This window comes from Sceloporus occidentalis, unplaced genomic scaffold, assembly GCF_023333645.1.
Source record: "Sceloporus occidentalis isolate IW3139 unplaced genomic scaffold, rSceOcc1.0.p SCAF_2, whole genome shotgun sequence".
NCBI classification, from domain to species: domain Eukaryota; kingdom Metazoa; phylum Chordata; class Lepidosauria; order Squamata; family Phrynosomatidae; genus Sceloporus; species Sceloporus occidentalis.
The window spans coordinates 17,469,235-17,485,088 of NW_028316982.1; the positions used below are offsets into that span (position 1 = coordinate 17,469,235).

The window sequence follows — 15,854 nt, forward strand, 5'->3', positions numbered from 1 at the left end:
AAAACACAATCAATAGGGCATCTAACAAATTATTCTAATGAAGTTGGACAATTGCAATAAATGGATTGTACATTATTAAAAGCAAAAGAGCATTGTCTACTAATGAAGGAAATAGTACCTCTTTAAAATAATTATAAGCATGCATCCGCTCTTGGCTGCCTGCTTCTTTCTCTGGATTCCTCCTCTCTCCCTCCCCTTGCCCCATACTCAGGTCTAACAATGCCACTGCTTGTGCCTGCTGATGAGGCAATGGTTATTAAATATTCAAATAGAGCTAAACAAAATTAGCTCCGCCATCCCAAAGCACCTTCTACATCCATGTCAAGTTCTCAACCTCCTGCTCTACTTCAGTCTCACAAATCAACCCCATCAAGCCATTTCATTGACCTCCAATCAAATAATTCCCAGAGGGAACCCAGAAAGTCTCATCCCTAGCTGGTTTGAAACATTGGAACTAAAATTATCAAAATACTGTCACAATACCAGAATGATGGGAAAAGTGCTTCTATAGCCAGTTTTAGCCTGACTTCCTTGTTCCCTTTCTTCTTAATGATGTATTTTGATAGACCTCTTTGTTTCAGTGATGCATCCCAAGCAGAGGTCTTCTGCCAAATCCTTCTCTCAAGCACACCTAATACAATTATCCCCACATTCTATTCCCCTTCCCCTGCCAATTCCTGCATATGCTTTACATTCCAGGAAAAAAGAGAATGTGTTCCATCTTCTTCCAGAGCAGGGCTATTTTTTTTTTAAGTGCAGTGCAGAAGAGGAGTCAGAAAGTACCATCACAGAACTTCCACTCCTTTCAGTGAAGATTACACAACAGGGCCCAGTGGATCATGACGTAGGCCTCCAGTTTAAAGAACACCTTTGCCTGATGAAGAAGCCTGTGGCATGTGTTCTGTGCATTTTAGTTGTCCAAATAAAAGTCTCGCTATTTTGTGGATTTTGGAAGTTACGGTTCTTTTCTAGTATGAGTACACTTATGCTAAAAATGGGGGGGAATAGGATAGGAACTCTTCATTGAAGTTCTAAGATTAAATGGCTTGTGAAGTCTATAAGCTTTGAAAGGTAATAGTCTGTTTCATGACTATTTTTTTCCAGTGATTAGTATTCATGCTGGTGTTATGTGCCTTCAAGTCAACTCTGACTTATGGTGACCCAATTAGAGTTTTCTTCGCAGGATTTATTCAGAGGAGGTTTGCCGCTACCTTTCGGTTAGGCTGAGAAAGTTGACTTGTTCAAGGTCACCACCATGGCTGAACAGGGATTTGAACACTCGTCTCCCAGAGCCCTAGTTCAACACTTAAACCTCTTTATCACACTGGTTCTCAAGTTATTAGTAAAGCATCCTCAAATGGCCCTGAACTTTCCAAGAAATCTTCCACAACATGGAGTGACCGATCAAAACAAAGTCTGGGTTTTTAAAGAAGAGCTTGAATATGCTGCAAATTAATTTAAGTTAACTGTACAAACAGCTAACCAATTGTTGGGATTCTGGGAATCATCGAGAATTCCAAAACATCTGGATAGTACATTTTTCTCACACTTTTAAGATACAGTACCACTATTTTCTAAAGCAAGTGGACACAGCAGCACAGATAGAACTTCCATTTTACAATAGATGTGATACTAAATAAGTCCATACCTTCTCTAGTGGCTATTCGAACTTCTGCAGTTTTTATCTCACAGAGCAATCTTCCACATCTCAACTCACATGCTGGTCCTACTAAGTTCAGTGCACCCAAGAAAATGCTGCAAGACTACAGCACCAATATCAAAGTAATAAAAAGTCCACCAGATCATTTAAGCCACTGGTTTAGGTTTAGCCAGTTAACTAACCAAACCATTAAAAACCTTTCAAATCAATTGAAAAGGTATTCCCAATTAGTCAAACAATTGATTGCTCCCCTCTCCACCCTAAACTCTGTTCAATACAGCTGTTTATCAAGCCATTTCTTTGTCCTTTTCCAATGGCTGCTATCATTCACATGAAAGCTTTCCTTTCAGGACTGGCTACTGGCTTTCAGCTCACCGCTATGGGAGAACACCTTCATTCTCATATTTGGATTTATGCTGTCACTAGGATCATTACACAGATTCAGCTGTCGATATCAAAATTGTTCTACTATTGGCAATTAAGCACTTCTTGCCTATTCCTTATAATCAAAGACTTCTGAATTCTCTTTCACAGCTGAAATGGGGAGGGAAGATGGCCATGCCTGGAGAGAAACAGGGTTTATTTCCATCATGATAAACCTTTGTTTACTGAGATAACCAAATGTAGTCACTGGGCCCACAATTCTATGTCTCCCTTGTAACACTAACATGGGTATGGATTACTAAGGAATGAGTGGATGCTTAACCCTCTTCTGCATCCCATTTGTGCCATGCAAATCCCCCGTAGAAACAGAAAACAGATAAAACCTGCCTTCTGGTGGGAAACTGGTATTTCGAGTATTCTGAAGGCTGAAATAAAAACATAACTTTTTAAAAAGTCGGAGCATTTGCAAACGACAAAAGCTTCACTCTCCTACATATTAACCATACCTTCCAAAATGTCCGCCTTGCATTCACATTAACTAACACATCTGGGTTGTTTTTTTTTAAATGTGTTGCTGGTACAACATACCAAAGCAGCAGTTATGAGCTGGTGGGGGCGGGGGGGATAGTTTGATTGTGAAAGGTTTTGACATCCTGTTTTCTAGCATAGCTACTCTAATAAAGACTGTAATTTCCCCTGCTCCCCAACCACTTTAAAGTAACACAAATGCTGGCAGATCTGACTTACCAATGTCCACTGTAGTGTAGCTATGAAGGAACTAGATAAGATCCTCCAGCACAAAGATATAATATTAAATACTAAAATTGAATCATCCCAGCCACCTTATTTCTGATTTCTATGTACAAGTGTGAAAGCTGACAATGAACAAAAGTCGATAAGAAAACAAATTCAACTGAAATGTGGTGCTGGAGGAGAGTTCTACAGATACCATGGACTTCTAGTAAGATAAATGAATAGGCCTTGTAGCAGATCAAGCCTGAATTCTAATTAGAAGATGTTCAACGTACAACTGAAGCTGTTGTACTTTGGACAACAGGACTCATTAGCAAAGACAACAGTGTTTAGTAAAGTGGAAGGCAGGTACAAATAGGGGGAACATACAACAGGTAGGTTGATTAAAAAAATAGAAACCATGGTCTTGAACTTCTAAGACCTAAGCAGGGCAGTTGATGAATGGGGACCTTGGAAATACCTGGGGATTTTATTTCCCAGAAACCCCAACCAACATGAGCCAGCATGGTGTAGTGGGTTGAGGATAGAACTTGGATGTTGGAGATTGGGGTTTGATTACCTGCTTGGCCATGGAAACCCACTGGGTGACCTTGGGCAAATCACATACTCTTAGGCCCATAATACCCCATGATAGGGTCACCATAAGTCAAAAATGATTTGAAGACACACAACAAACATAGAACAAAAATGAAGTGGCAATAGGAAAGGTAGAATCTGATGAGGTGTAATTGTGCCTCCATTCAGAATAAAGCATGGCCCACTTCCTCTATTTGGAATTACAGTGGGCCCTCCACATTCACTGGGTTAGGAGTGCAGGACTCCCATGAAAGTGGGGGAAATGCAAATTAAAAAAAAACTATTCTTTTTTACCTGAGAGGACACCGCTCTAGGAATATCTAGGTTCTCCAGCACAACTCTATTCAGTGGAAGTTGACCATAGAGACATACTGGAAGATTCTAGAGACAACATACTAATCCACAAATAGTTAAATCCACAAAAGTCAAAACCACAAATGTTGAGGGCCAACTGTAACAATGGAAGACTGCGGGTGATAAAATAACATCTACAGCTAAGTAATGTTGCTGTTGCTGCTGTTGTTGTTGTGTGCCTTCCAAGTTGTTTCCAATGCATGGTTTGTTCAGAGGAGGTTTGCCATAACTTTCCTGCGAAGTTCAGAGAATGTGATTTGCCAAAGGTCACTCAGTGGGATTCCATGGCTGAGTGATGATTTGCATCCTGGTTTTCCAGAATACTAGTCCAACATTCAAATTACTACACCATGCTGGCTCTAAATTCTCAAATCTCCATAAACCAAGCCCAACTTCCACCTGGTTGACCAATATATCTCCAATGATCAAGCAACCAGATGTTCAAAAAGCTTGAAATGTGGTTTGCAATCTGTTCATTAATAACTGCTTCCTAATATGAATTACCTGTGTTTACTTACGATGAACATGCAAATGTATATGTGCAACCTAAATAATTATTTTAAACAGAACAGCATTGCCTCTAAAATGCTTGCCAAATGCATTGGCAAGCACCTTGATTTAAGTGTTAAGGTAACCATGTGCATGCATGACATCAAGACAGCAACTGCAGTTTTAAAGATTGGATTCTCAAGAAATGTAAAAATCTAGGGGGGGGGTTAGTTTAAAGAAAGTTTGCTGAAGAGTCTGACAAGGATTGTGCAGGTTTATCAAAGTGATGTTTCACAAAGCAAGAAGATTGCCACAGTTAAAATCGACCTGCTTAAATAAATAAATTATTTTAACTTAATTGCTCTGCAACTATATGCACCTTAAAATGATTTGAGATAGTGCCCTTTCTCCAGATTCCAAGGTAACTTCTAGCTTTAATTAAAAGTCAATTAATATTAAGTAATCTCGCTAATTTTAATTAAACCTGTTGAAAATTGATTTTCCTTCAGCTAAGCAAAGACAAGATTCTAATACTATCTTCTGCAGGGGGAAAAACACCATTAAACCCTTACATTTCTGAAACAAACTAATGTCTAGTTATGTGTTGGTGGGGATGTTGTTGTTGTTGCTGCTGCTTTTAAAGAGCATTTGAACTGCCCTACTTACAACAGCAAAGATGAAATGCCAGTAATCGAAAAGGCAAACACATGTGACAATGTCTTAAGAGAAATTTACAGCACTTTATTCCCCCACCCCGCCTCCCTGTACGACTTAAAGATTAAGATTGCAAAAGCTGAATTCAATACTGTTTACAAGCATGCATGATGTGTTCAGCTCTGAAAGTCATGCAACCCAAATATGTATACCGGTTTTCTTTTTTCTTGAAGTTAAATGCCATGGACTATAATGAGATTTACGCGCAAGTAAATTTCAAAAGATTACAGCCTTGTAGTCCAATCCTATCCATGTTTATTCAACACTGACTTCTATTTAATTCAAAAGAACTTATTTCCAACTAAGTATTACCAGCAGCACAGTCCTAAATGCATTCCTTTTCCTTGATGGAGAAAGATTTCCAAATGATACACTGGTGTTAGTCTGTTGCAGCAAAAACAACCCAGAGCCAAGTGGCATCATCAAGACAAACAAAATCTTTACAGAATGAGCTTTTCATAGTCTATGAAAGCTCATTGTATAATGAATTTGTCAGTCTTTAAACCACCACAGAAGTCTTTGTGGTGATCAAAGATGACTTTTCAGCATCGTCATTTTAAACTTCCGTGGCTTGCATGGAAACATTAAATTAGCATTTACACACAGCTATACATCAACCGTGAGATTCTACTGAACAGTTCTGAATGCACATCCAGGCCAGTGTTGGAAACTGAAAGCAGCAAAGTGAGTGGGTGGCACACAGAAGCCAACCATAAGTATCATTTTGCAATATATGTCTTTCCATCTTTTTAAGGCACTCTTCAGGGAGGCATCATTAACCTGTTGACTGCACTCTTGGTGCCATCGAAGCCTATTTATCTATCGCCACCTCTTTCTCTTAACACACACACACATTTCTCTGCCCCCAATGGTATCATGTTATCATCCCTACATGTCTACATGATCAATCCTTGTTCTCTTTCCTTTCTTGACCCACTCAGTGGCCACCTCCTTGTTTTTTTGCTCTTTTCTGCTAAGAACCAGAAGCACAGCACTTTTCCTCCCCCTCCTCCATTCCACTCCACCAGTCAATCCCACACTTTCCCAGTCTGCCCTTGACCACCCGGGCATTTCTACCCCCTCCCATGAAAAAAAACAAAAACCCTTCTCTCTTCTAAAGAGCCTTCCATGAATTTTCTAAGTCTGGGGAAGACTCCCTTGGAGTATGCCCAAACTGTAGGAATAAGCCAGTTTGACACCACTTTGAACTGCCATGGCTCCACCCTTTAGAGAGTGGCTGGATGTCCTAAGTGCAAAGGAGGACAAGGCATGACAAAATGTAGGAGATTCAAGAAAAAATGTAGGACATGACCAAATAAAAGCTATTTACATATAAATGTAAATCGGTGCATTTTTGTCAAAATGGTGGACATGTTGGCATTCCTCCTGGACTAAAGGTTGAAATCAAAGATATAGCCAAAGGGTTGCCATAAGTCAGAGTTTATTTGTGGGAATGTAAGCAGGGTGACCAGATTGCCTTCTTTTCCAGGACATGTCCTACATTTCAAGCTTCCTGCCCAGGAGGCATTCCAAAATGTCCTCCACTTTGAGCCTGACTAAGAAGCGGGGAATTATATTCGTATGAGTGTTTTGAGCATTTTTGTTTGGAAATGTCCTGCTTTTTTTCTCCCTGGAATCTCCTCCATTTTGAGGGGCCTTATCCTCCTTTGTGGTAAGGATGCCTCGTCACCTTGCTTTTGGCACCACCACTGCAAGCCCTTTTCCCTTTCCTTGCTGCCCTCATTTTTGTTGTTGTTATTGTTGTTGTGTGCCTTCAAGTCATTGCCAATTTATGGCAACCCTAAGGGTGACACTATCATGGGGTTTTCTTGGCATGTTTCTTCAGAGAGGGTTTGCCATTGCCATCTTTTGAGGCTGAGGGAGTGTGACTCGTTATCCAAGGTCCCCCAGTGGGTCTCATGGCCAAACTGGGATTCGAACCCTGGTCTCCTGAGTCTTAATCCAACACACCAACCATTAGGCCATGCTGAAGTCCTTACTGACCACAAAGTTCAACTGCAGCCAACAAGGAGAGAAAGGGAGCAGGGTGAGCAGATGTCAAAACGGCAAAGGAGGACAAAGCACTGCAAAATGTAGGACGCACCAGAAAAATGTACGACAGGACAAGATAATGGCTAAAAAGCACTCATAAATGTAAATGCATGCTTCTGAATGATATGACAGAAAAAGAAGGACATGATGGAGTAAAAGCTAAGAAACCTCACAGAAATATGAATTCATGCTTCTTAGTCATGCTGAAAATGGAGGGCATTCCAGAAAAATGGAGGACATGACCAAATGAAAGCTTAAAAGCACTCATAGAAATATGAATTCATGCTGCTCAAAAGGGAGGGCAGGCAAGAAAAAATGGAGGACATGATCAAATAAAAAGCTGGGGGAAAAAAACTCACAGAAACATCAATTCATGCTTCTTAGTCATGCTCGAAATGGAGGACATTCAAGAAAAATGGAGGGCATGACCAAATAAAAAGCCAACATCATGGAAACACAAATTCATGCTTCTTAGTCATGTTTGAAATGGAGGGCGTTCGAGAAAAATTGAGGACAGGCCCAGATAAAAAACTCAAAAAGGACTCAGAAATAGAAATGCATGCTTCTTAGTCCTGCTCAACTGGGCATTACAAAATCAAAGCTAAGGACCCTCATATATAAATACAATTCCATGTTTCTCAGTCCTGCTCGAAATGGAGGACACTGCAGATAAATAGAGGACATTCCAAAACAATAGCTTTTAAAAAAAATAAACACGCATCTAAAGATAAATCCGCTCTCCTCAGCCCTGTCATTTGGGAATGCCTCCTCCTGGGCAGGAGGTTGAAATGGAGGACACGTCCGGGGAAAGGAGGACGTCTGGTCACCACGAGTGCCTCAGCCATCCGCCAAACTCGGGTTGCATCCGCACTGGAGCAATAACCCGGTTTGGCCCCGCTTTAACTTGTCTGGCTCAAGGCTACAGAATTCTGGGAGTTGGAGTTTGTTGTGGAGCCCAGAGAGGAGCGGGAGCTCCGCTGTGGGCCCCACAACAAACTCCAACTCCCAGAATTCCATAGCCTTGAGCCAGACAACAAGTTAAAGCGGAGCCAAACCGGGTAATTGCTCCAGTGCGGATGCAGCCTCGGTATAGGAAGTTTGTCTCCCCCCCCCACACACACACACACACCACAAAAAGACTGATCCAGGACAAGGGAGTTTCTCTCACACACACAGCCACTGACCAAGGACAGGGAGTGACACACAGAAATGCACACAAACGGTGACAGAGGACAGGGACAGGGAGTCTCTCTCTCTCTCTCTCTCTCTCTCTCACACACACACACACACACACACACACACCCAAGAGCCGAGAACAGGGTGTCTCTCTGTCTCTTACACACACGCAAACACACACGCAAATACGCCCAGGACACGGACTCTCTCTCTCCTATACAAATACAAACACTGGCCCAGGGCAGGGAATCACACACAGACAGACAGACAGACACACACACACACACACACACACTGGCCGAGGACAGGGAGTGACACAGAAACACACAAACACAACACTGGCCCAGGACAAGGAGTCTCTCTCTGTCTCTCAAACACACACAAACACAAATACACGCAGAAACGCTGGTCCAGCATAAGGAGTCTCTCTCTCTCTCACACACACACACACTGGCCCAAGTCAGGGCGTCTCTGTCTGATACATACACCAAAAAAAACACACACAAAAACTGGCCCAGGACAAGGAGTCTCTCTGTCATACTGACACACAAACACACAAACACAACACTGTCGGAGGACAGGAATTCTCTCTCACACACACAGACAGACACACACACAACCACTGGCCCAGGACAAGGGTTCATTCTCTCTCTCTTTCTCTCTCACAGAGACACACACACTGGCTGAGGCCAGGGAGTGAGTGACACAAACCCCCTACACACACACACACACACACTGCCTGCCTCCCTCTCTGCTCTCCAACCTCCTTCTCCTCCAGCCTTCTCCATCCTCCGTCCTTGAGATGGGTCCCCTCCTTAAAACACAACACAAGACCTCTCCCCCCCCTCACGAAAGAACACAACACAATAGCCCCCATCCACACTCCTTGGCTTGGCTTGTGCCAAAGAAGAAGACTAGAAGGTAGCAGCAGTATATGGGGAGATTCCATAGACAGACAGAGAGAGAGAAGACCTGGAGCATCCGTCTATAAAACACACAAACACACACGCCAACACCCCCGAGGAAGGAAAGTATTTACCCATTCCCCAAGGGTCTCTTTTTTCTATTTCTCTCCTTTCTTTTCCTTTTTTCCTTCCTTTTTTCTCACTGGGTCTTCTTCCTCGAAGCAGCAGCTGTTCTTATTAAATCATCCCTTGGACACTTCCAAATTGTGTCGATTTAGAGGCTATTTCTTCTCCCCTCTCTCCTCCTCCTCCTCCTCTCTTTCCTTCCTCCTCTCCTCTTCCCAAGACTGCGAAAAAGACGATGAAGAAGAAGAAGGGGAGAAAAGGAAAAGAAAAGAAGAAGGAGGAGGAAGAAAATCCCATCCGGAATTATTCACCAGCGCCGAGCATCTGTACCCAGCCGCCGCCACCTCCATTGAAATCCGACCATCAGGCAGAGACCAACAAGAACTAGAAATGATCAAACGGTGACTTCTTTTTCGGCTGCCACCAGATAATCCGACTAATCCAATAGGTTTATCGCGATCTGAAATTGCCCTCCAGATGAATCCCCTTTTGCTGGATGTCCAGTTGTGTGTGTGTGGATGGCACAGCACAAGGGGACCGGGGAAGGCAGGGAGCGAAGAAGAGCTGGTCTCTGACGCCTTTGAGGAGTTTATCTTTTTCTAAAAAAATCTTTCGTTCCTTTTCCAGGTCCTGGATGCACTGATCCTTAAAAAGGGAAATAAAAAATAAAGGGGGGAATGCCCAGAACCTTGATTTTTTTTCCTCCCTCTAATATAGGTTTCAACTCCAAATTGCTGCTGAGATGAAAAATGGTACAAAGGTACCCCTAGTGGCCAAGAGGGGAACAGCAAGGCACCCCCCTTGCTCTTCTTCTCAGCCCCATCTTGCTGCTGCTTTTCTCCTTTTTGCAAGAGAGAAGTCTAACCAGAAAAGCTACTGGAGAGTAAAGATATACAACTGAGCACAAAAGCTCACCCAATATTGGGAATCGGCAGCCATCCCAACAAGAGACGAGTGGTTAATAAAGCTGGTTGAGGCCATTGAAATGGATAGAATGACAAATTGGTTAAATGGAGGGGAGGAGGAAAACCCAGGAAAATCAGAGATAGAATGGGGAAATGGAGGATCTAACACTCACAATAAAGAAAAATACAAAACCAAGAATTCTAACTGGCTCAACAGACCACCCCTTTGGAACGGCATCCCACCACCCTTTTCTTTGCCGGATCGGGGCGCTGCAAATAATAGAATGATAGAATCCTAGGGTTGGAAGAGACCACAAGGGCCATCCAGTCCAACCCCCTGCCATGCAGGAACTCTCAATCAAAGTTTACCCAACAGATGGCCATCCAACCTCTGTTTAAATACCTCCAAGGGGGGAGACTCCACCACTATACACTTCAGCCCTGATCTGGCATTTTGCCAGCACTAAAAAGAATGGCAAAATGCTGCTCCTTTTAGAGCCAGCAAAAAGGCACCCTTGCCACTACAGCGGTGGCCTTTTGATGCTCTTTTGGCACAGTGTGTTTAAACACTGCACCAAAGGAGTGAAATGACATTCCCAGCCATGCAGTTGTGTGCATGGTATGACACCGGCATCAGGGCAGCGTTGGGGCGTGTGGATGCCACATGCCCACTTTGCCCCGAGGCCAGCCCTTTTGGCCAGTCTGTACAACCCCTAAGGCTAAGATTAGAAAATCATAGTACATAAGAAAACAAACAAGGATAAAGAATGGGGAGGAGAGTAAAGAAGCGGTTTCATGAACTGGCAATACACAAGGAAGTTAGAGAAGTAAAATAAGACAATTTCTTAATTTAACCAAGAGAGGAGAGAAGAAAGAATTAAGATTAAAACAGCTTTCACAAAACAAAAGGTATTTATTTATTTTAGAAAATGTGCTATTTTCTTTGTACTATGTATCATTCTGTAAATTGCAATGAATTAAAAAAAACTGAGCACAAAAGTTAGAGTCGTCCAAGACACAGTGTTCCCCATCACCAATATATAGAGAAGACAGTAAAGGAAGCAAACAGAAGGAAAATCAGCTCATTTGAGATGTGGTGCTGGAGAATTGCAATCACGTTTACATTTCTATTCCTCTTATCAATGAACTAATACTCCCTAAGCAGTTTACAATGTGTAAGCCAATTGCCCCCCAACAAGCTGGGCACTCATTTTACCACCCTACAAAAGGATGGAAGGCTGAGTGGACCCTGGAGCCCTGCCTGGGATTGAACCCACAACCTTGTGGCTTTGAGTAGCTGCAGTACACGCATTTAACCACTGCACCACTAGGGCTCCACATTTGAGATGTGGTGCTGGAGAACAGGATACTGTGGGCAGCCAAAAAGACAAACCGATGGGTCTGGGAATAGATCAAGCCAGAGATCGCCGTAGAAGCCAAAATGATTAAAAGGAGGATGGTGTACTTTGGCCATATAATGAGTAGACATGGATCACTGAAAAAGACAATAATGCTAGAAAAGACTGAATGCCAAATGGATGAGCTCAATTGGGGGGACAAGGACGTGGGCTTGAGGAACTAAGCAGAATAGTGGAAGATAGCAGTCCTTGAAGGTGTCTCATCCACAGGGTTGCCATGAATCAAGGTTGACTCGAAGGCACTTAACAACAACAACAGGAGCATTGATTCCCAAACTTGGATCCTCCAGATTTTTTTGTTTTTGTTTTTGTTTTTTGGAAGTCAACTCCCAGGATTCTTGACAATTTGTCAACCAAGCTGGGGCTTCTGGGAGGTGAAGTCCAAAACACCTGGAGGAGCAAAGTTTGGCAACCAACCAAAGTTCGGCATGGACAGGGGAAGCATGTCCCTGTTAGTGCTTTTGGACATTTCAGTGGCTTTCGATACCATTGACCATGGTATCCTTCTGGAACACCTGAGTTAGGTATCGGGGGCACTGTGCTCCATTGGTTCCGTTCCTACCTCTCGGGTAGATTCCAGATGGTGCAGCTGGGGGACGTCTGCTCCGATAAGAGGGCACTTACATCTGGTGTCCCTCAAGGAGTCATTCTGTCCCCCATGCTATTCAACATTTACATGAAACCGCTGGGAGAGATCATCCGGAGACACGGGGTGCGGTGTTATCAGTACGCTGATGACACCCAAATATGTTTCTCTGTGTCTCCAACTGATGCAGTGACTAGGGATGGCATCTCTCCTCTAAATGCCTGCTTGGAGTTGGTAATGGGCTGGATGAGGGAAAACAAACTCAGTTTGAATCCAGAGAAAACGGAAGTGCTCGTGATAGGTTCTCCTGGCCCGGGGGGGGGGGGGGGATATTTGTCCACCTGTCCTGAACGGGGTCATGCTCCCCCTGAAGGACTCAGTTCGCAGTCTGGGGGTGCTTTTGGACTCGTCGCTCCAGCTGACTTCTCAGGTGGATGCGACGGTCAGAAGCACCTGCTATCAGCTTTGGCTGATACGCCAGCTGCGACCCTTCCTAGGCCGGGGGGACCTTGAAACAGTGGTACATGCCCTGGTAACCTCTTGGTTGGATTTCTGTAATGCGCTCTACATGGGGCAACCCTTGTACCAAACCCGGAAGCTTCAGTTAGTACAGAATATGGCAGCTAGGCTGGTCACTGGACGCTCCAGGGCCAACCATATAACACCAGTTTTGTATGATCTCCATTGGCTGCCTGTTCGCTTCCGGGCACAATACAAGGTGTTGGTTATAACCTATAAGGCCCTAAATGGCTTGGGCCCAGGGTACTTGGAGGACCGCCTCTCCCCATATAATCTGCCCCGCACACTCAGGTCATCTGGGAAGAGTTTATTGAGGATCCCTTCTACAAGATATAGGTCAACCTCTCAAAGGGCATTTTCCATCTCGGCCCCTGGGATCTGGAACACCCATCCCGAGGAGCTCTGCACCGCCACCTCCCTGGATCTCTTTAAAAAGAGACTGAAGACCTTTTTGTTTCATCAAGCCTTCCCTGATGTTCCATGATATGTGTGCCCCCCCCCCCCATAGGATTAACATCTTCAAGTATATTGCTAGCTTGGTTTAATGTTGATTTTATGTATACTGTGCACTGTTTTGTAAGTTTTAATTATCTATTGCAATTTTTATCTTGTATTGTATCGTTATTGCAATTGTTGTACACTGCTGTGATCAAATGGAATAGCGGTATATAAATAAATTTTATTATTATTATTATTATTATTATTATTATTATTATAGGAAGACTGGGGCTGTGTTCACATTGTAAAAATAATTGGGTTTGACACTGCTTTAACTGCCACAGTTCAATGCAATGGAATCCCGGGAAGTGTAGCTCGGTGTGGCACCAGAACACATTACAAAACACTCACAAAATATAGAATAACAATTGGTGTGAGTGTGAAGGATTAAAATGGTGGCATGGGGAGGATTAAAATGCCTTGCCTGGCGGGAATGGCTGGAATCCTGATCAGAAGTTCTTCTGTTTGGCATGGGAGTAAAGTGTATCTTTTGGCTGCAGGTCCTCTTGTGCTTAATATAAGCAGCAACAACAACTTCCCCAGCATTTCACATCACACTTACAGCCAGTTGAGACATTCAACAGACTGAAGAAGTCAAGTTTTGTTTTCTCTGCAGGCTTGGTACAGATGGAGGTGAATGTTGCATATTTGAGTGCTATTATTTGAAAAAACAACTCCAACCCTTCAAAAGAAGAAGGGGGGGTACAGCCTTATGCTGAATGTACCAACTGGTCATTTCCTTGACTCTGGTGCCACAACAAACTACAGTTCCCAGAATTCCATTGTAGTGAGCCATGGCAGTTAAAGTGGTGTCAAACCAGATTATTTCTGCAATACAGCCTTATAGACTGGCCATTCTGGGCCTCTACAGACAAGCGGCTAAACACCACCTCTTTGAAGCCGGATGGTGGCTGTGGCAACCACATGCCACAGCCTCTAGAAGGAGCAAAAAGAAGCCCTGCATCCTAGAAGAAGCATCATAAGCATCATGGTACAGTGTCATGATTCTCCTTCCACGCAGCACCGTTTGGGCGCTGCACCCAGCATGCATCATCATGGTGGGTGCTGTGTGGATGGGTGTGTGCCAGAATGGTGGCCGGGCAGCATGGTAAGGGCTTTGAGCATGTGAACACTCAGTCCTCACTGCATGTACAAGCCGACACAAAGGGCCAGTCTGTACAGCCCCTGTCATCTTTTTTAGACATGTCTCTGGAGAAAGCGAGGTCAGGCAAATGAGCATTAGGCTCTCCTCCTCTGTGTGTGTGTCTCCCTCGCTCTCTCTTGCCACCTTGCCTGTGCAGATAAACAATAGTAAACCAGGCACTGAAACTCAGGGAGTAGTTTCAAAGCTACAACCCCAAACAAACCAGTTAATAAGGAAGGACCAGTTGATGCATCCAGCATAAGGCAGAAGAGTTTCATGTAGTCTACCTCCTCCCACCTGAAAAAAAACTTTTTTTCTTTTATAAGGCTGGAGTTGTTTTGCAAAGAATAGCATTCAAACACTCAGCACCCCCCCCCCCCCTCCACTGGCATCAAGCCTGCAGAGAAAACAAAACTTGAGCCCTTCAATCTGTTAAATGTGTCAACTTGCTGTAACTGTAACATTAAATGCAGGGGAAGTTGTTGCTGATGATGATTTAAGAACAAGTGGAGTGGCAACCAAAAGAATCCATTTTACTGCCATTCCAAACAGAAGAACTTCCTAACACATGGAAGGGGGAGCCAACACAAAGTGGGGGAAGAGGAGAGAACAACAGACCCCCCCCCCCCCAGGAAAGAGATGTTCCTGCTGCTGTGTGGACTTGCTGCTTGCTACCTGCATGCTCCATCTCACCTGCTGGACTGCTGGACTCAGACTGCTTCCTGACAGGACCAGGCCCCAGGTACTCAGCCAGGAACACCTGTTCCCCTTTGGAAAGGGATAAAGGCTGGGTGACTGCTGCAGCAGGCCTGCCGGTGGTGGGGTTTTTTGCCCCTTTGGGGAAGCTGCTTTGCGGGGAGCAAGAGCAAAGGCCTGTCCATTTAGCTGGTAGAGGAGCATATATTTTTATATATTTTAATAATAATAATAATAATAATAATAATAATAATACATTTTATTTATATACCGCTTTTCCACAGATCAAAGCGGTGTACAGACAATTAAAACCATACAGACATTTCATAAAAGGATAAAATCCCATGATAAGCCATACAATTACAGAACTCTAAGCACAATCATTCGCCTTCAAGTGTAAGCAGGGAATTGATGGCAACAGGGTAGATAACTTCATTCTTCAGGGGTGAAGGCTTGACAAAAAAGAAGAGTTTTAAGCCTCTTTTTGAATGTTTCTAGGGGGGTTGTCAGACGGAGCTCATCAGGTAGATCATTCCACATTTGTGGGGCCACCACTGAAAAGGCCATCTATGCAATTTATTGAAGTGTATTTTGATGTTAACATTGGCGGGTTACAGACGGGCAGGGGAAGACGTCTTGAAGGTGTCTTCCCCTGAATACGGAGCCTCCAGACCGCCTGCCCCAGGGGCGTGGCTCAGGTGTATGGGGCTTCCACATGGGGGGCAGTGAAGACGCCTCACCTGGGGCCGTTTCTGACCCGTAGCTTCCATACCGCCGCCTCGCAGGATGCTGCAAAGAGAGAGGCAGCTTCTGCATGGGTGGCCAAAAACGCGGCTTTTTTTTCTTTTGTCGGCTGGCGGAAAAGAAAAGAAAAGAAGTGGAAAAAAGTGGCACCTTTT

At 43.8% G+C, this 15,854-nt stretch overlaps 1 protein-coding gene across 9 annotated transcripts in view; it reads right to left on the reverse strand.

The window, feature by feature from the left end:
- LOC149318000 (neuroligin-1) overlaps positions 1-15,854 on the reverse strand; it is a 901,919-nt gene that overhangs the window by 676,007 nt on the left and 210,058 nt on the right. For 5 of the 9 annotated variants that reach the window (XM_089508832.1, XM_089508831.1, XM_089508830.1 and 2 more), the window contains exon 1: positions 9,198-9,910. The exons of 3 other annotated variants lie outside the window; for them this stretch is intronic. The gene's annotated coding sequence lies outside the window, so the exon portion shown is untranslated. Of the gene's footprint in view, positions 1-8,921; positions 8,939-9,197; positions 9,911-15,854 lie in introns of those variants that run through there. One more of the 9 variants, XM_089508828.1, reaches the window with a different exon arrangement.